Consider the following 22,248-nt stretch of genomic DNA (forward strand, 5'->3'; position numbering starts at 1 on the left):
AAACACCAGGGAATCGATAAGCAGCAAAAACTGCCTCATCAAGAAATAAATATCCTCTGCTTGAAACCGGAGTTATGGAGGGACAAGGAGCACAGCCTCCCTCTAGTCCGCCATCTTGGATCCTCCTCTTTTAGAATCTTTAGACTAAAGTTATCTAGTTAATAGGTAGACCTTACACTGTACCAATAGCATGGATTTTTAACATTATGTTTCTCTAAGCTTCTTTTAATTAGTTTAAAAATACATTCTATAAGCTAATAAGATATATAGGTACCAATTAAATAGACTTAGAGTACTCTTAGATTTATTGGACCTTTTAAGAATTTAGGCCTGGAGCTAAAACAGGTCTGGCGTGAAGGCGAGGATTCTCATGCAGTCTTTAGGTTTAATGCTACACCCCTTTTTTATTCCCTGTTTGTCTCCTTTCTACCTGTCCTTGTTTTCTCTATCCTACCACATTATGAGACTTTACTGCTTCAGCGTACATCTCCTAGAATAAAAACATTCACCCTATGATACAATAGCATAATAATACATAAGAAAATTAACATTGATTTCTTAATGTATGAATCACACACACATATATTTGTGTGTGTGTGTGTGTGTGTGTGTGTGTGTGTGTGTGTGTATCAACAACTTCCTGGCTGCCCATGGGTGGTCTGTCTTTTTTGTCTCAATTTTTGTCTCACAAGTGTCTCATGAAACAAAAGGCCCATGTTCTGGATTTGCATGGTGATATAATTTGTGTTATCATTTAACTTGGTGCTCTCTCTCCTATGTCTCCTGTAAACCAAAAGTTTCAGTTAGATTAAGTATGAACATTTTAATCAAGTATGCTTATCTTGACTCTTTAAAAGATTTCCCAAGCTTGAAAATCATACCCACTGGGTTCGATGGTTCTAGAAATACCATGAAGTCATACTGTAACCTTATGGAAGGGTTCTTCTTTCTTCCATCTTTGCTGGGTGTCAGCAGTATCTATAAATTACATCACCAGTGGCTTCGCCCAACGTTGCTACCCCGCCACACCACAACTACTGATACCCAGAGGCCTTTTCTCCTGGTGCAGCTGCTGCAGGCACCCAGAGGTCTTTTCCTGGGTAGGACTACCGCCTACTCTGCTGCCTGCCCCCACACTGCTGCTATTGTCTCTAGGCCCACTTCTTTCCAGGCAAGTCTGCTGCCTACACCGCTGCCTGGACACTGCTCTTACCATCACCCAGTCTTCTCTCCAGGTGCCAGTAGCACAGGTGCTGCTGCCGCAACCGGTTCTCTGGGTGCTGCCTCCGAGGACCTGCCACCAGCAGCTGCTGACCTGCTGTTGCTACTGCCCAGAGGTCCACCTCCAGGGTGCCTGCAGGGTTGGGTGCACCCGGAGTCTTCCTGTTGGGAGTACTGTGACTGCCATCTTGCAGCTTCTTTTCAGGGTCACTCCTCTATGTGAGTGTATCCCTGGTGATCTCTCTGCAAATTGGAACATCATTGAGATCTTGGGACTGCACCGTCACCAGTCCTGGGGTATCTGAAACCCAGAATGGTGGGATAGTGACTGGGTCTGAGTGGGCCGGTTTGGCCCTGACAATCCCATAAAGAATCAGACAGGACTGAAAAAATGTTAAACTCTGAAACAGTTATTCAGTTTTCCACTGAGGTTTTGTTTTGTTGTTTTGTTTGTTATATTATTGTTTTTGTTTTTAAATATTTTTTTCTCTTCTCTAGCATTTTTACTATTTTGGGGACCTGGTATTTTTCATGCATCAGATTGTTGAGGACTGTGGTGTATGGATGGTATTTTGCAGTTTTCCTGTGTATTCTTATATTTTTAATTTTTTATTGTATATGTTTTTCTTTCACTTGTTGTTTTTCTGGATTCTCAATCTTTTCTCGCACTAATGGTCAGTTCTGACAATTCCTTTTCCACTCTTACTATAGATTTTTGCTTCTTTCCTCCTCCCTCTTGAACATCATATCTTGCACCACTTCTGTTCTCTCTTTGTGCAGCATTTGGAAATGTGAATCCTTTTAGCAAATCTGCTATGTATAGCATGAACAGTAATTGAACTTGTTTCTGTTTGTTGCAAGAAAACTGTGGAAATCTTGATAAGATCTAGTGATTTGGGAACTGGGTGTTTTTTGCATTGGGTACTGTTGATGTTGGTTTCCTTCTTGAAGGTGGGGTGCTACAGACCTTTGGGGACACTGTAGTTCTGCAGGATAGAATTTGTGCTGCCTTAGATTCATACTTCAAGATGGGAAAACATAAACAGCATGAAAAAACAGGGGAATAAGACACCCCAAACAAGCCAAGATGCTCCAATGACAGTCTACTAATAGATGGTGGAAGAAATGTCAAAGGAGTTTGGAATGTACATAATTAAACTGATCTGTGAAGTAAAGGATAGTATAAGGAGTGAAATCAAAGAAAAAACACAGGAAGTGAAAGATCACTTCAATAAAGAGTAATAGATTGTGAAAGAAAACAAACAGAAATCCTTGAAATGAAGAAATCAATAAGACAAATTAGAAATTCAATAGAAAAATCACCAACAGACTGGACCACTTGGAAGATAGAACCTCAAGCAATGAAGACAAAATATTTAATATTGAGAATAAAGTTGACCATGCAGAGAAGATAGTAAGAATCCAAGATCAGAATTTCCAAGAATTATGGGATAACATGAAAAAAACAAATTTAAGAGTTATCAGAATAGATGAAGAAGCAGAGATACAAACCAAAGGAATGCACAATCTTTTCGACGACATAATATCAGAAAATTTCCCAAAACTAAAGGATGAAATGGAAAATCAAATACAAGAGGCTTAGAGAACCCAAATGTATGAAATTAGAGCAAACCCACACCAAGACACATTGTAATGAGAATGACTAACACAGAATAAAGATAAAATATTAAAGACTGTGAGACAAAAAAAAAAAAAAAATCAAATTACGTATGGGGGAAACCAATTCAGATCTAATGATTTCTCAACTCAGACCCTCAAAGCTAAGAGGTCCTGGAATAATATATTTTAAGCACTTAAAGAAAATGGATGCCAACCAAGAATTTTATAACCAGCAAAATTAAGATTCACATTTGAAGGTAAAATAAAATCATTCCATAATAAACAAAAGTTCAAAGAATTCACCACTAGAAAGCCTGCACTACAGAACATTATTGGCAAAATATTCCATGAGGCTGCATCACTGTTGTATGCTGATTTTAAGTCCTTTGGGTATAAACTGAGGAGTGGGATAACTGGGTCAAATGGTACATTACAAGTTTTCTGAGGAATATCCATACTGCTTTCCAGAGAGACTGCACCAATTTGCAACTCCACTAGCAATGTATGGATTACATGAATGCTGTGAATCTACATTGTATACAACCATAGAAATGAAAAGTTGTACCCTATTTGTGTACAACGAATCAAAATGCAGTCTGTAAATATATAAAAAAAATTTTAATAACAAAATTCCATGAGGATGAAGTGAAAAAAAAAAGGGAAAACCAGCAAACAATTCTAAAAAAGAGTCAATTGAAGGAGAAATTTAAGTCAAATTTAAAACCAGAAATAAACCAAATGACCAGGTACACAAATTACATCTCAATAAAAACCCTGATTGTTAATTGCATAAGTTCATCAATCAGAAGACATAGATAGCAGATTGGATTGAAAAGAAAGACCCCAAAATATGCTGTCTCCAAGGGACCCACCTCTTGAACATCTGCAGACCGAAGGCAAAAAAATAGAAAAAAACATATCACTCACATGAACTGCATAAACAAGCAGGGGTATAATGTGGACTTCAAACCAAAGTTAATTAGAAGGGACAAAGAAGGACTTTTCATACTGCTCAAAGGAATCATATATCAATAAGACATAACAATCAGAAATATTTATGCCCCAAACAATGGAGCATCTACATACATCAAACAAACCCTTTGCAACTTCAGGAATCAAATAGAGCACAACACAATGATACTGAGTGACTTTAACACACCTCTCTCACTACTGGATAGATCTTCCAAACAAAAACTAAATAAACTATAGAACTAAATAATACAATCAATAATTTAGACTTAACAGATATATATAGAATATTTCATTCATCAGTGAGTGAATACACTTTCTTCTCAGCAGCACATGGATCCTTCTCTAAAATAGACCATATCTTATGCCATAAAGTAACTCCTAGCAAATCAAAAAAAAAAAAAAAACAGAAATACTACTGTGCATTATATCAGATCATAACAGAATGAAACTAGAAATAAATGATAAAATAAAAAGTAGAAGCTACTCCAATACCTGGAGGCTAAATAACATCCTATTGAATGATGAATGGATAAAAGAAGAAATCAGGGAGGAAATAAAAAAATACTAGAGGTAAATGAGAATACCAATAAAACATATCAAAAATTCAGGGACACTATAAAGGCTGTGCCAAGAGGAAAGTTCATTGCATTGAGCTCATACATTAAAAGAATAAAAAGTCAACAAGTAAATGACCTAACATTACATTGAAAGTCTTAGAAAAAGAACAAATCAACACCAAAAGCAACGGAAGACAGGAAATAATTAAAATCGGAGATGATATCAATGAAATTGAAACAAAAGAAACAATTGCAAAATTCAACAAAACAGAAAGTTGGTTCTTTGAAAAGAAATCATTAAAATTGATAAACCCTAACCACATTAATGAAGAGAAAGAGAGAGAAAACTCAAATAACTAAAATTCCTGATGAGAAAGGAAATTTCATGATGGACATTACTGAAATTCAGAAGATAATTAGAAACTCTTTTGAAAATTTATACTCCAATAAAATAGAATACCTCGAAGACATCAAAAAATTTCTAGAGACATATGATCTACCCAAACTGAATCAGGAAGACATACATGATTTAAACAGATCAATTAGAAGCTATGAAATAGAAAATGTCATCAAAAACCTACCAACCAAGAAAATCCCAGTACTAGACGGATTCTTAGCCAAGTTCTAAAAGACTTCAGAAAAGAATTAACACCAATACTCCTCAAAGTATTCCATGAATGGAAAAGGAGGAAACCCTTCCAGATTTGGGAAATCTTCTGATATTATTTCATTGAATAGATTGTTCATTCCTTTGGTTTGTTTCTCTAAGCCTTCCTCAATCCCAATAATTCTTAAATTTGGCCTTTTCATGATATCCCATGGTTCTTGTAGATTCTGTTCATGATTTATTACCATCTTCTCTGTTTGGTCAACTTTGTTTTCAAGATTAAATATTTTGTCTTCAATATCTCAAGTTCTGTCTTCCAGGTGTTCTATCCTATTGGATATGCTTTCTATGGAGTTTTTAATTTGGTTTATTGTTTCCTTCATTTCAAGGATTTCTGTTTGGTGTTTTTTCCCAAATCTCTAACTCTTCATTGAAATGATCTTTTGCTTCCTGTATTTGCTCTTTTAACTGTCGATTGGTGCGATCATTCAATGCCTGCATTTGCTCTTTCATCTCATTGTTTGCTTCCCTAATCATTTTGATTATGTACATTCTGAACTCCCTTTCTGACATTTCTTTTGTCATGCTGTCATTGGATTTTATTTATGTAACATCTAGATTTGTTTGGGGCATTTTCTTCCCTTGTTTTCTCATATTGGTCAGGTATCAGTGGAATGCTGAGATATTGCAGATTTCCTCTATTGGCTCATAGTGTCCCTGTAGATTTCCAATAACTCACCTCCTAGCCTTCTGTAACCTGAAGTCTTGGAGGAACTTGATAATGCAGTGATACACAAGGAAGCTGCCTCTCTAGGGGTGGTGGCCTTCAGGTGAGGTATATTCCCTGCTAGTGGGCAGGAACCCTTCCAAACTCATTCTTTGAGACTAATATCAACCTGATACCAAAACCAGACAAAGACACATCAAAGAAAGAAAATTTCACACCAATATCCCTGATGAACATAGACATAAAAATTCTCAATAAAATTCTGGCAAATCGTATACAAAAAAATATTAAAAAGATAGTGCACCATGATCAAGTGGGTTCATTCAAGGCATTCAAGGTTGGTTATGGAAATCAATAAATGCAATTCATCATATCAATAGACTTAAAAACAAGAATCATATGATCATCTCAATAAATGCAGAAAAAGCATTTGACAAGATACAGCACACCTCCATGTTCAGAACACTAGAAAAACTAGGAATAGTAGGAGCATAATTCAATATCATAAAACTTATGTATGCTAAACTCAAGGTCAACATCATACTACAAGGAGAACAATTGAAAGCATTCCCTGTAAAAACTGAAACAAGACAAGGGTGCCCTCTTTCACCACTTCTATTCAATGTAGTCCTAGAAACTCTGGCCAGAGCAATTAGACAGGAGAAAGAAATTGAAAGGATATGAATAGGAAAAGAAGAACTCAAATGATCACTATTTGCTGATCACATGGTTCTATATTTAGAAGATTCAAAAAAATTCCACCAGAAACTCAGGTTATGAAATCAACATCCGTTCCTGTACATCAGTGATGAATCTAACTGTAAGAGAAATTAGGAAAACTACCCCATTCACAATAGCCTCAAAAAAATTAAAATAAAATATTTGAAAATTGATGTAACAAAAGAGGTACGATGAAAACTACAGAATCCTAAAGAAAGAAATTGAAGAAGACCTTAGAAGATGGAAAGATCTCCCATGCTCCTGGATAGGCAGAATTAATATTGTCAAAATGGACAATATTAATAGAAGAAAGGACAATTCATCCATGATTAACAGGGGAAAAGGTAGATTGTGTATATAGGTGCTGATAGTTTAGAAAAAAAATGGTCATACTACCAAAAGCATTATACAGATTTAATGCAATTTCAATTAAAATTCCTATGACATTCTTCAAAGAACTAGAAAAAGCAATCATGAAATTCATTTGGAAAAATAAAAAACCCAGAATAGCCAAAACAATCCTTAGCAAAAAAGGGAAACAGGAGGCATCACAATATCAGACCTCAGACTATACTACAGAGCTCTTGTAATAAAAAAAAGCATGGTATTGGCCCCAAAACAGACATGTAGACCAATGGTACAGAATAGAAGACACAGAGACAAATCCATATAAATACAGTTATCTCATACTAGACAAAGGTGCCAAAAACATTCACTGGAGAAAAAAATAGCCTCTCCAACAAATGGTGCTGGGAAAAATGGAAAGCCATATGTAACAAAATGAATTTAAACCTTTACCTGTCAATCAATCAACAAATATAAGAAAAAATGTTCAACATCTTTAGTAACTAGAGAAATGCAAACCAAAACAACTCTAAGATTTCATCTCACCCAGGTCAGAATGGCAATTATCAAGAATATGAACAACAATAAATGTTGGAAAGGAGGTGGGGAGAAAAGGTACACTCATACATTGCTGGTGGGACTGTAAATTGATGCAACCATTATGGAAAGTGGTATGGAGAATTCTCAGAAAACTTGGAATGGAACCAGCATTTGTCCAGCTATCTCACTTCTCAGTTTATACCTAAAGGAGTTAAAATCAGCATATTACAGTGATGCAGCCACATCAATGTTTATAGAAGCTCAATTCATAATTGCTAAACTATGGAACCAACCTAGGTGCCCTTCAAAAACAGATGAAAGGAGATATATTCACACACACACAAACACACACACACACACACAATGGAATATTATATATATATTATATATAATATATGTACACACACACACACATATATATGTACACACACACACACACACATACACACATACACAAACATGATGAAGTATTACTCAGCCTTAAAGAAGAATGAAATTATGGCATTTGCTGGTAAATGGATGGAGATGGAGAATATCATGCTATGTGAAATAAGCCAATTGCCAAAAACCAAAGGTCAAATGTTTTCTCTGATGTAGGGATGCTAATTCACAATTGGTGGGGGGAAGGGTAAGGAAGAATAGAGTTACTTTTTAATAGGTAGAGGGGAGCGAAAGTAGCAGAGTGGGTATAGGAAAGGAAGGATATTAGAATGAATCAGATATTATTACCCTATGTACAAATATAACTATATCACCAGTGGGATTCTTCATCATGTATAACCAGAAGATGAGAAATTATACTCCATTATATATGATGTATCAAAGTGCATTCTACTGTCATGTATAACTAATTAAAACAAATTTTTAAAAATCAAAAAAAGAATAAACCAAAAATCAACTGAAAAAATTACATCACTAAGCAATCCATAAATGGCAGCACAATTAATTATGTTAATGACATGTACTTAAAGATGTTTTTGTGTTCGAAGAATCTAGGAGCTTCAGTGTAGCTCTTCAGTTCTTGATTCCTTTATAATCAACCCTAAACTGAAAACATTTTCAGAAACCTCTACTGTGCTCTTTCTTTCCATAGTGATACCTTCTAAGATTACTTGAAGAAGTAAAATCAAATTCAATGCAAAACCCTTTTATTCTGATGTTGCAATGAGTGCTAAGGCATGTGAGACTATTTTCCTCTAAGGTATAAAAACCCAATTTAAGACAAGGATGTTTTAGCAATAACAAGTCAGACTGGTTTGTGACAGAAGCAAAACAATACAGCAGCTCTTTTAAGGTGATGCAGATAAACTCGTGTTATGTATAAAAATGCAAATCTATGGACAAATGTAAGCCAGAGAGACTACAAGTAGCCATCAAATCCTCCTGAAGGATCTGTGCCATTCCTTCCTGGAGCAAATTCTTGAACTGTAGGTAGAACACAGTTTAATTTGTACATGGCCAGATTAGTCACTTTTCATTCCTGTGGTAAGATATACATAATATTTACCATTCTAACCACTTTTAAGTGTACACTTCAGAAGCGTTAGGTACGATTCACATCACCACCAGCCATCTCCAGAACTCCCTCCATCTCCAGAACTCTATCCATTAAACAGTAATGCCCTGTCCCCACTTTCCTAGCCCCCGGCAACCACCATTCTATTGTATGTCCCTATGGATTTAACCACTGTTTGTACCTTATACGAATGGAATCACATAGTATTTATTCTTTTGTTACTGGCTTATTTCATTTAGCACAATGTTTTTAAGTTTCATTCATGGTGTGGCATGTGACAAAATTTCACTCCTTTTAAGGCTGAATAATATTTCATTGTATGAATATGCTACATTTTTTTTTAATCCATCCCTCCACTAATGGAAACTTGGTTTCCCCCTTTTGGTTTTTTTTGAGAATAGTGCTGCTAACCATGGGTATACCTGTTCATGTCCTTGCTTGGAATTTAGGCATACTACACCAAGAAGTGGAATCTCTGCATCACATGATAATTCTGTTTAATATTTTAAGGTAATCACACCTTTTAAGGAAAGTAAGTAAAATATGGTGAAATTTCTAAATTTCTATAGATAAACAAATTATAGTTAAGGTTACCTTTTCTTTTTCAAGTAAATAGAACCTATGAAGTAGCTCAGGTGCCATGATTGTCATCTCTGCCACCCTTTGCACAATCCTCATTAATACCTATGTAAACATTTCCAAAGTGGGACAGGTCTGCCTGGAAGAGTCCAGGCAGATGGACAGTGAATAATAATCAATATAGCAGATGACAAAATCATTCATCAAAGTTGCCAGATACAGAGATTTTATTAACCAGGAAAAAAAAAAAAAGGTGGGAAATTTTAGACACTGGCCCAGTTATAATCTCTTAGGAAAAAAATCACGCTGGCTTTGAGGGCATAGGATACACGTCCATACTGTGCCAGGCACCTTCTCAATCAAGGCAACAGGAAGCATAGCAAATCAGAAATTTGACCAGTTTCCCTTGCCTCCTTAATTTTCTTTAATGTTTTTATGTTTTTCCAAAGTTGTGCCAGAAGTCGGAGGAGAGTTTGATCTTTGATGTTGATAATAAAATGGGGTACAAAAAAGGAGAGGAAACTAAAATCTGAGAGTAAAGAAAGCAAAAGAAGTTAAAGGAGAAGAAGGAGGAGGAGGAAACAGAAGAGGAGCAGGAGGAATGATAGATGGCAATCAGTAGTTAATGAGTAAGATAATAGCTTCACAAAAATCCTCTTAACTAGAATCAGTGGAATCCCATTGCCAGTCAATGTTTCAGAGGTCATTGTTGAAAAATAGAGCAGGAACAAGGGGCACTGTCAGCCAGTCCTTCCCAAAGTTCTGCCCAAGGCACTGGTGTTGGAGAAACCTCACAGGAAGACAGGAAGGTGTACTCTGGTGAACAAATATGCCAGCTCAACCCGTCTCTGCCAAAAAGATGAGTCATTCAATCTGGACCTGATCTAGGAATCTGGGCTCTGGGACACTTTAGACAGAGCTCTCCGTGATGTTCTGCAGAGCTATGTCTCAGAATACCATTATGATAAAGCAGGGATTGGCGATTAACAGCCGAAATCATCAAGCCAGCCCTTGGGGACTGAAAAGAATGGGGAGACTACAGCTCAAATCACTTGATACCAGGAGGATCCTTATCGCCTTTGCCCTGGCAGGCATTCTCCCAGCCTTCCCCTGCGGTTTCCATGCACATTCTATTGCCACCCTGTGCCCTGGTGGACAGCAGCTGGAGTCCCGGAAGGAGGTCCTGTTCACAGACCACGCAACCACAGGGCCACGTACATGCCACTATTCCTGCCATATGAAATCCGTCACAAGAGCCTGATGGGTCCCTGCTTCAACAGAGTTAGACATGCGTTATCCTAAATGTTCTTACGTTACTCAACTCCCTGGTCATCCATATTCCCCTCAGTCTTGCTGACAACCATGGATGGCTGGGAAAGTGATTTCTAGAACACACATCTGCAGCTCAGCCCCACGTTTCCTGCAACTGAAGACAGATGGGGACCACACCATTCAGGGTTCATGTCAGCTCTGTTCTCACTCTTTCCCTCTCCCTAAGCGACTACTTCTGATTACTGTTTTCAGCTCTCCTTACAGCCTGGTTCTGCATCCAGACTGAACTCTCTTGCCCCTTTACTTGTCCCAGCAACAAATGAAATGGACAAAAGGGCTTTCTGCAGAGATCCTCTACCTGATTTTATTATTTAGAATTTCAGTATCTCTTGATGTAGAAAATGATGAACATAATTGGGCACATAAAAAATTGCAGTCACAGTCATTTAAATTGTCTTGAATATTATATGGTGGCCAGTTAGGTCACAATTCTTTGGAAATAGAGAACTGGGCTCCTAATCAAGCTCCATCTTAGAAATAAGTGGTCGTGAGTTTGTCCATTCATTGTTCATTCTTTTATGTGTTGATTCCTCCATTGCTGTACCTTTCAGCACCTCTATATTGGAGGCAGCAGCAGATGCGTGGGCTCATCTGGATGCCAACTTCCACTCTATGATGGTTAGCAGGGTTGGGCCAGAACATGGAGGTGAGTACTTGAGAAGAATAGGAACATTTAGGATAACGCGTGTCTAATTTTGTTGAAGCAGGGACCTATTTGGATATCTGTTGCTTGATTGCATTCCAAATTCTGGGAGTCTACAAGGCTTCTGCAGCCTCTCCCCCAATTTGGGGTGATGAGGCTTCAGTGCGTCGGAAGGGTGTCTCTAAAAAGATTCATAACACCTCCCTACGAATCACAGTCCATTACCTGTAATTGCTTTTGGAACATTCTATGCCACTCATAGAGGCTTTTGCTTCTAAGGTGCTCAGACTGATGTTATTAGAAAGAATATTATTATGTTCACGAAGGATAAAAATGCTAACATGATATTTTTCTTGGTTCAGTATCCATAAGTCAAAACTGACACTGATCTCCCAAATAAGCACGGATGACTCTTTTTAATTTTTCCCCCAGCTATAAAAGTAACAAATGGTTCCAGTAGCAGCAGACTGAGTCATTCAGACCAACTTCTGCACTGAGAGAAAAATGAATATATTTGGATGATGTTAAAATGTATCATCTTAAAAGCATCAAAGAGCTAACAAGAGAATGAAGAATCATCAGACCACGCATTGAACAAGATCCAGAAAAACTAAGCTAAAGTCTCAGAGTTAATTTTGCCCTGAGGATTTCCTCTGTAAACAAAGAAACAGCAGGAAAACTAAAATCAGGTTAGCAGGAATCACAGTCAAATGTCCAGGTCTCCTGACGTGCAGCTGCTAGCAAACTGCACTTGCACTAAACTAGAAGCCTATATGCCAGTAGCATCAGGGTGAAATGGACACAAATGTCCCCTGTCTAGACTTGCATTCTGGCTTTGAGTCATCTGTGTGACCATTATGGTTTGAATCTTAAATGTACCCCAAAATTCATGTGTTGAAGGTGTGGTCCTCAGCTGATGGCACCATCGGGAGGAAGCTTTGAGAGGCCAGGCTGTGCAGAAGGACCTTAGGTCATTCGGGTTGCATCCTCAAAGGGGATTGTGGGACCCTGACCATCCCCCTCACTTTTTTTTGTTTCTTGACCATGAGGTGAGCAGTTTTGCTCTGCTACGCACTCCTGGCATAATGTGCCATCTTCTCCACAGGCCCAAAACAATGGGACCAATCTATCATAGACTGGAACTTCTAAAACCATGAGTCAAAAATAAACTTTTCCTCTTTATAAAATAATTATATTGGGTATTTCATTATGGCAACAGAAAGCTGGTTGATACAATAGATTATGGTACATCCACAAGCTGAATAACTGTACTGTTATTTAAAGTAATACTACTAGGGAGTGAGCTTTGAGAGGTTTTATTAAAGGAAAAAGAAAGGTTTGTTGTATATCATTGTTCATCTAAGTCAGATTAGATAGTCAATCAACCCGTCTTCTTGTTCTTGTTATTCATGGTAGTCATGTTGTGTAAAGAAGCTGAGAGCTTTGAATTAGTAAATACTAAACCATCGCTCCTAGGGAAATATGGCATAAGGTATCTGTTAGCCTCTGGTCACATCATTTTCATCAACCCATCAGAATATAACTTTGTTTTTTGCATGTTTTCTGTTTAAAAGCATCTTATTTAATGTTTTTATTTTTAAAAAATTGCATGGTCTTGAATGATTTCAAGTTAGGGACTTTAGAGACCATTTGTGGCTTGCAGATTCATTTGCCAACATCTGTATATAACAGGCCAATCTCATCCGTGTCAAAAACCTGTCTTTCACATGCTCCTTTTCCTGTTCAATGCACAAGAGACTCTTTGTTCTTAATTCTTCTGCAGCCTCCTAATCTGCAGTATCTGCCTCAACTGTAACTTTAACAATTTTTGTACCATGTTGTACTTGGAAATATGCAAACCTGTCAGCACTAGCTTAGGAGGGTTTAACAATTTCCTTGGTAACATGATTATAATTTTTTTTTCAAACTCATGACAATTTGGTCTATTATGCTTTTATTAAAAAAAATCACCATTTTACAATTACAAGACAAATCTAAATAAAAATAATTCCTAGAATTCCAAAGCAAAACATGGGACTCCTAAGGCGTCATGTCAGAAGGTCTCAGGAGTTAACTTAAAGATGATCCCACTATGTGAGATGGGAGAAGTATAGCATTAGTAAGGGTAATCATGCCACAGACTAAAACACATTGCATGTGTTTAATCCATAAATTAATAAAAATAACAACAAAAACCTGGTCTCGTTTGGTTGGTGTTAGGAGACTAATTCACTGTGCTGGGATAAAGGGAAAGAATGAAACCTTTTTTTTTTTTTTTTTCTACCTTTCTTTTCCAAACTGTACGTGAGGGTAACCAGAGAGTAGATGACAAGTTTTCTCTTCTTTTTATAAATATTCCATTTAGTATGGGAAGAAGGCAAAATATAACTCCCAATGAATTGAGAGATATGGAAAGCATTGCCAGTGGCTGCTGTCATTGTGATAAGAGGGACTAAACAGACACTTTGTGCCTCCTGATGCAAGTGTACAATTCCACCCATGAAGTATTCTTGTCAACATCTGAACTTGAATCTGATCAAGATTTTAGATTTAACTGACAATTTATAGGAATGTAAGGATAAAGAAACATGTTAAACTTGAGCCATCCTATAAGTATTAAAGAAATTAAATCAGAAATAAAAATATCCCATAAAGAAATTTTCTAGGCCTCAATTTGAATTCTTCTCCTAATCATATCGAAAATATAGAGTGAGTGGTAAGAGAGTGTGTACTTAGGAAGTCATTTAAGTTGATAATCTAACCTTGATACCAAAATTTGACAGGGAAATTATAGGTCAATGTAACTTGAACATCTATATGAATTATTAGACAAAATTATAACAAACACAATCCAAAAATACATAGAAGGGAAAATAGATAATTACCAAGTTGGTCCTGTGCCAGGTAGACGTTTGCTTTAAACATTATAAAATTAATAAATATAACACCTATTATCACTATAATTTGATGGATAAAATATCTAATCATCTCAATAGAATGGGGTATTATTTGTTAAAACCTAATGTCCATTTATGATTAAAAACCTCTATCAAGTAAGAAGTAGGAACTTAGCCTGATAAAAATTTATTAAAAATACTACAGGAAATGTTATATTTATTTTTTTTTGTTAATCACCTGCCTTTTATTTCTTTTAAATTTATTTTTATTTTCCAGACTGCATTTTGATTAATTGTACACAAATGGGGTACAACTCTTCATTTCTATGGTTGTACATGATGTAGATTCACACCATTTGTGTAATCACACATGTACATAGGGTAATGATGTCTGTCTCATTCTACTATCTTTCCTTCTCCCGCCTCCCCCCACTTCCCTCTTCACAATCCAAAGTTCCTCCATTCTTATCTTACCCTCCCACCACTCCCCACTAGGTATCATCATACACTTATCAATGAAAACATTCGGCCTTTGGTTTTTGGGGATTGGCTTATTTTGCTTAGCATGATATTCCCCAATTCCATCCATTTACCTGCAAATGTCATAGTTTTATTCTTCTTTATGACTAATAATATTCCATTGTGTATATATACCACCGTTTCTTTATCCATTCATCTGTTGAAGGGCTTCTAAGTTGGTTCCACAATCTAGCTATTGTGAATTGAGCTGCTATAAACATTGGATATGGCTACTCATTTACTGTAATATGCTCATTTTAAATCCTTTGGGTATAAACTGAGGAGTGGGATAACTGGGTCAAATGGTGGGTCCTTTCCGAGTTTTCTGAGGAATCTTCATACTGCTTTCCAGAGTGGCTGCACTAATTTGGAAGTGCACCAGCAATGTACGAGTGTGTCTTTTTCCCCGCATCCACACCAATACTTATTACTGCTTGTGTTCTTGATAATAGCCATTCTAATTGGAGTGATATGAAATCTTAGGGTGATTTTGTTTTGCATTTCTTTGATTACTAGAGAAATTTGTTGAAGTGGCTATCTTTTCTCCATTGTATGTTTTTGGCTCCCTTGTTTAGTATGAGATAACTGTACTTATGTGGGTTTGTCTCTGTCTTCTATTCTGCACCATTGGTCTACCTGTCTATTTTGGTGCCAAAACCATGCCATTTTTGTTACTATTGCTCTATAGTATAGTTTAAGATCTGGTATTGTGATACCTCCTACTTCACTCTTTCAAATAGAACACAACACAATAAAATTTATTGTTGATACCCGGAAAGTTTTCTGTTTGAAATTGAGAATAAAAAATAAAGGTGGTTGTTATCATCTCTTCTATTTAACATTTTATTGAAAGTGCTAGTCAGCAAGAAAGATATATCAAAAATAAAACCTTAGACGATGGAAAGATCTCCCATGTTCATGGATAGACAGAATTAATATTGTAAAATGGCCATACTACCAAAAATGCTATACAGATTTAATGCAATTCCAACTAAAATTCCAATAATGTACCTTACAGAAATAGAGCAAGCAATTATGAAATTCATCTGGAAGAATAAGAAACCCAGAATAGCTAAAGCAATCCTCAGTAGAAAGAGCGAAGCAGGGGGTATCGCAATACCAGATCTTCAACTCTATTACAAAGCAATAGTAACAAAAACGGCATGGTATTGGTACCAAAATAGAAAGGTAGATCAATAGTACAGAATAGAGGACATGGACACAAACCCAAATAAATACAATTTTCTAATACTAGACAAAGGTGCCAAAAATATGCAATGGAGAAAAGATAGCCTCTTCAACAAATGGTGCTCGGAAAACTGGAAAACCATATGCAACAGAATGAAATTAAACCCATATCTCTCACCCTGCACAAAACTCAACTCAAAATGGATCAAGGACATCGGAATCAGACCAGAGACCCTGCATCTTATAGAAGAAAAAGTAGGTCCAAACCTTCAACTTGTTGGCTTAGGATCAGACTTCCTTAACAGGACTCCCATAGCACAAGAAATAAAAGCAAGAATCAATAACTGGGATAGATTCAAACTAAAAGCTTTCTCTCAGCAAAGGAAACTATCAGTAATGTGAAGAGAGAGCCTACAGAGTGGGAGAATATCTTTGCCACTCATACTTCAGATAGAGCGCTAATTTCCAGAATCTATAAAGAACTCAAAAAACTCTGCACCAAGAATACAAATAATCAATCAACAAATGGGCTAAGGAAATGAACAGACACTTCACAGAAGAAGATGTACAAGCAATCAACAAACATACGGAAAAATGTTCCACATCTCTAGTAATAAGAGAAATGCAAATCAAAACCTCCCTAAGATTCCATCTCACTCCAATTAGAATGGTGATTATCAAGAACACAAGAAACAGCCCACCAGCCTGTTTCTGTCACCTTCTTTGCTGTCCTGCCACTATGGAGGGGAGAAGTCTCCTCTGCCATGTGATTCTACCATGCTATACTGGGTTGCCACAGGCCCAAAGTGATCACAGACTGAAATATCTGAAGCTAGGAACCAAAACAAAAACTTTCCTCTTTTTAAGCTGATTATCTCAGGCCTTTTTTCAAAGTGATGGAAGGTGACTAACAGCATGTTAGTGCTACCATGCCCGTGTGGCTAAAGTCAACAGATGATCGGCGCAGGGCTACCAATGACCCAAACACTGCAGAAATTAAACTGACACAAGGTCAGGTCACCCCAGAAGGTGAAAAACCAAAACCACAACTAGCTGAGGTGCTTGCTGAGAGAAAAGAGAATGAGTAGTGGGAAAACATTGTTTAAAATGACATCTCTGATCCATGTGACCTGTTACAGAAACCAAGATGGTAATTGTCATGACTAATTCTTCTTTCTTTTGTTATGACTATATTTACATATGTAGCAAATATCTTTGCCTTTTCTTCTCTCTCTTAGTCTCTTATCATGTAACAGAAGATTATTGACTTTGTATCATAGCATTTAAGTATTGTTAATTATATGTCATGGCATTTGAGTTATGGTGTATTAAGAAGAGTAAGCATCACTAAAGGACTTTGCATACTCTTCTGGGGGAAAGGGTTTATGTATTTTTGGTTAAATGTAGGATGGCTAGATTATGTTAGATGAAAGTATGACCTGGTAATTGTCTTTGGGGACTAAGTGTAGCTTCGAGAAATATGTAAGGGTGCTAAGTTGGTAACAGCTGAACTCCTGATGGCAAATTTTACATATCAGCTGTTGGATCATGGTGCTCAGGTATTTGGTCAAACATTCGTCTGAAAATTTATGTGAAGGTTTTTTTGTTTTGTTTTGTTTTTGGTGAGATTAGCATTTAAATTTGTAGACTTTAAGTAAAGCGGGTTATCCTCCATATGTGAGTTGGCCTCATCCAATCAGTATAAAGGGCTTAATAAAGAAACGACTGGTCTTCTGTGATAGTCAGCTTTTCATCACTATGACCATAATACCTGACATGAACAACTGAAAGGAGGAAAGATTTATTTTGACTCAGAGTTTCATAGTTTTCAATCCGTAGTTGCCTGGCTCCGTTGTTTTGGGCCTGAAGTGAGGCAGAACATCATAGCAGAAGGGCTTGGTGGAAGAGAGCTGCTCAGCTCACAGAAGTCAGAAAGCAGAGAGAGGAGAGGAAGGGGCCAGGGAAAAGATACAGTCCCCAAGGCCACATTGAGTTATCCCATAACTTAGATACCATGACATAATTAACAATACTTAAATGCCAGTGACCTACTTCCTTTAACGATGCTCCACCTGCCTACAGTTTCCATCTCTCCCCAATAGTCCATTAAAATGATTAATCCATCAAATGAATTAATCCACTGATGAGGTTACAGCCCTCATGATCCAATTATTTCCTAAAACCCCCACCTCTGAACACAGGAGACTTTCAGGAACATTCCAGATCCAAACCATAACACCTCCCCTGAGCAAGAAGGAATTCTGCCAGCACAATCCTCTGGAGTTAAACTATAATTCTTACCCAGATCTCCAGGCTGCCAGCTAACCTCTTCATGTTGCATGATACATTCAAAAAAAAAAAAAAATCTAAGCAGTGCTTTTGGTTTTTGAGAGATGAACTTGATAAACTGATTTTAAAATGTGTATGGAAATGCAAAGTACCTAGAAAAAACTCTTAAAGATAAAAAAAAAAAAAAAAAAGCTAAATTCTTGAGAATCCTCACAGTGGTTCAGACCGAGTGGTATTAGAGAAAGTATAGACAAAGAGAACAGTGGAATACAATACAGGATCCTGAAAAAGATTTATATGTGATTTGTCACAAAGATGCAGCTGTTATTCAGGATATCTTCTTACAAACAGTCTATGTAATAAATGGAGCAGCTGGATATCTGCATGAGGAAAATACACCTTAATTCCTTTCTCACACTATAGATAAAAATAATTTAAGTTAGATAATATACCAAAATGAGAAAGCTAAGCTTCAAGATTCTAGAAGAAAACACAGTACTAAGTACATCTTCATAATTTGTTTTTCTAATTTTTGATGGACTTCAGAAAGTCTTTGTTCTTTTGTTTCTTTTTTTCATTTGTTCATTTTGTTTTTAACTTTTTTGTTTTTCAAGACAGGGTCTTACTATGTTTACTGGGCTGGCCTTGAAATTCTGGGCTCAAGCCATCCTCCAACTATAGTCTCCTTAGTAGCTGTGACTAAAGGCATATGTCACTATATTTTTAACTGACAAGAAATAATTATTCATATTTATGTGGTATAATGTAATGTTGTTATATGTGTATACAATGTGGAATGATTAAATCAAGCTAATTAATATTAATCATCTCAATGTATCGTTTTTCTTGTGTGTGGTGAGATATTTGATATTTACTCTAGCAATTTTGAAATACATGATACATTATTATTAACTATACTCACTGTGCCTTGCAATAGATCTCAAACACTTATTCTTCCTGTCTAACCAACACTTTCGTACCCTTAGATCAACACCTCCCAGCCCCACCCCTCACCACCACCCTAGCCCCTGATAATCACCATTTTACTCTCTACGTCTATGAGTTCAGCATTTCTAGATTCCGCATCTAAGTTTCTCTTTTTTGCCTACCTTATTCTGGTTTTTGAAGGTCCACTCTTTACTGTGAGCCCAGAAGTTCCCTTCTTCATTATCCTTGAGAAAAATGAAACTTCTGCCAAGCTACAAGAGAGTCAGGAAGATCTTGAGCTAAATCCTGACCAGGACTTGCTCACCCCAAACTCGACATTGCTTCACATGCCTTCTAAAGTCCCACCCTCCCCTGATTCTCCCATGTGCTCCAACGCACAACAGCCTTGTCCCCAGCTTTCAGACCAGCTTTGATCAGTCTTACATGATTATGTGTCCCCAAACCCAGCCCTGCCGTGTGGTAATTGACCCTTTATCTAGAACTATGGCATTTCCTGGACAATAAGCTGGGCTCAGGGATCAGTATTCAACATAATTTGGGCCAATGTGATGGAAATGAGGTAGGACAGAGGAAATAAAAGGTAGAAGGGAGACAAAAGGAAGGACAAGGAATCTATAACTTTAATCCAAAAAGCTTTATCCTGAAGTTCTGCGTAGTTTTCCTTCCAAGACAACTTCCGCTCCTAGGTCTGTCACTTCCAAATTTCTGGGAAATCTACAAAATCTTTACCCACAATCTTGAGGTTACTGGAAATCCACCCACTTATGAAAATTACCCTGTTTATGGTTAATTAGTCCACTAATATATGTATTTTTAAAAATATATTGAGTAAAAGGAGATTCCAAACTTCATACTACAGGGTACTTTCCCAGAATCTAAAATATAGGGTTCTTCCCAACACTATCTACTGATCAGATAATGGAGAATATGGCAACCTAAGGATACTAAATACCAGAGAATTACCGGATTCCCATAAACCATCCTGTAATCATCAGACTGGTAACATCTCCACATAATTTCCATGCTCACATCTCACCAGTTTTCCTTTAAAAGAACCCCCAAAGCATCTCTCAGTTTTGAGATGGCCCACATTCTCCCTTGAATATGTCTCTGTTTTCCTAAATAAATCTCCATCTGTACCTCTAACTGACATGTTCTTAAATTCATTTCAGCAATATTTATCAAGAACCCCACTTGTCCTGAGTAGAGGTTCCCTTCTCTGGGAACTCCTTGGACTTCCTCTGGAGACAGAAGGAGGGCTGTTGGACAACTTCAAGATATTCTAGCTCCAGATTTGAAATTCTAAAACATCAGGAGCCATTTTGCCATGTTTGGGAGGGCAGAAGAACAGAAAGAACCTGAGTCTACGGTGACTTTGGTTAGTCACTGAACCAACCTACCCTGAAAAATGAAAAATGTCTATACCAGTCATGTTAGGCAGGAATATGTGGTGATTCCAAACCACAATCTGTGCCGACGGGCAGAAGTTTATTTCTCACTCACATAATGGGTTATGGGCCTGGGTGACACTCCAGGACAATGGTCCTCCAGAGGTGGCTCAGTGTTTCAGAGTGTCTTGGTTCTGTGGCACCTGCATCAACATGTGATACCTGAAGTTTCCTCTTCTAGTGATTTTGAAATATGTAATATTTTTTAACTATAGTCATTATGAATAGATCTCAAAAACTTTTTCTTTCTGCGTAATCAAAACTTCGTACTCCTTGGTCAACACTTTCCCCTTCCTCTGGCATTGTGAAGAAAACATGGAGATTCACTCCTGGCTTTTGCATGTTCTCCCAAAAGTAGCACACAGCACTTTTGTTGTCAGTACTAAAACATTTCTAACTCCAAGAGGGTACATGCCTGGAAAGGAGATTTTGATAGGTGCTAAGAATGCCGATGGCTCTGTTTTACCTCCAGATTATTACTCAAACCAGTCCCCATTACAGTTTAGGCAGCCAGAATTTGAATTGATGGTTTTTTTTTTTTTTTTTTCAATTGTCAAAGGAAAAAATTACAACACAGTTTAAAATTTTTAATTGGATTTGCTTTTTGTTTTGCAGGGCTGGGATCAAACCCAGGGCCCCATGCATGCTAAGAACATGCTCTACCACTGAGCACTGAGCCATACCCTATTCATTGACTTTACTTTTGATTCTACAATTGGATAATATTTCATTTCATAATATAGGGTAAACATTTTGATGATCTGAGTGGAAGAGGTTGATTTTATAGACAAGAGGGGCTGAAGAAAGAAAGAAAAAGAACAAAGAGTGAATTGGTCATTTCAAAGTCAAGGTGAGGACAGGGAGACAGAACAATAAGAAAACACCTGACTGGTTACTATCAGTCTACTTCAGGTTATCTTTTTGTGTGTGTAAGAATTAAGGCAGAAGGAACTTTATCTTCATACTGATTGAAACTGGTATGCTTGGGAAATTTCACTATGTCCTCTCTCCTGATATCTCATGAAGGTCAGATAACAATTGGTTTCATTTGTTGCTGTGGAACTGTAATGTGGTAATTCCATTTGTCTTTTGGAGCCTAGTCCAAAACAATGGTTTCCTATAATGTTTATTTGACACAACCAAAATGATCTTACATTTTAACTGGAGCAATTGTTACCATTTTCATTCAAAGGTGAGGAAATCTATCAATATGCTAAGCATTCAGCTGGACATTCATTTTTGGATCCTGAGCAGGGAGAAAAACTTAGATACTGTGCGACTGGCAGCAGCAACAAATCAGCTCAGTCTGCAGGTCACAGTGACAAGTTTCAAATAGAAACTTAGCTGCCAGAAATGTACAGCCTTGGCCATGAAAATATGTTTTTTTTTTCCCCAAAGTATTCTGAGATGGGTCTTACTGGTGCCCACATTGGCCTATTCTGAGGCATATTTTAAATAAGAGTCCTGGCAGCAGGCCCCTGAGCTTCAGAAATATAAGCTGGATCCCCTAATCAGTCACTTACTAGTCTCTTTGAATGCTGCCAAAGCCATGTTCTCAAGAGTTTCAATTGCTCTTCAAA

Source organism: Sciurus vulgaris (genome assembly GCF_902686455.1).
Source record: "Sciurus vulgaris genome assembly, chromosome: 2".
Lineage (NCBI taxonomy): Eukaryota > Metazoa > Chordata > Mammalia > Rodentia > Sciuridae > Sciurus > Sciurus vulgaris.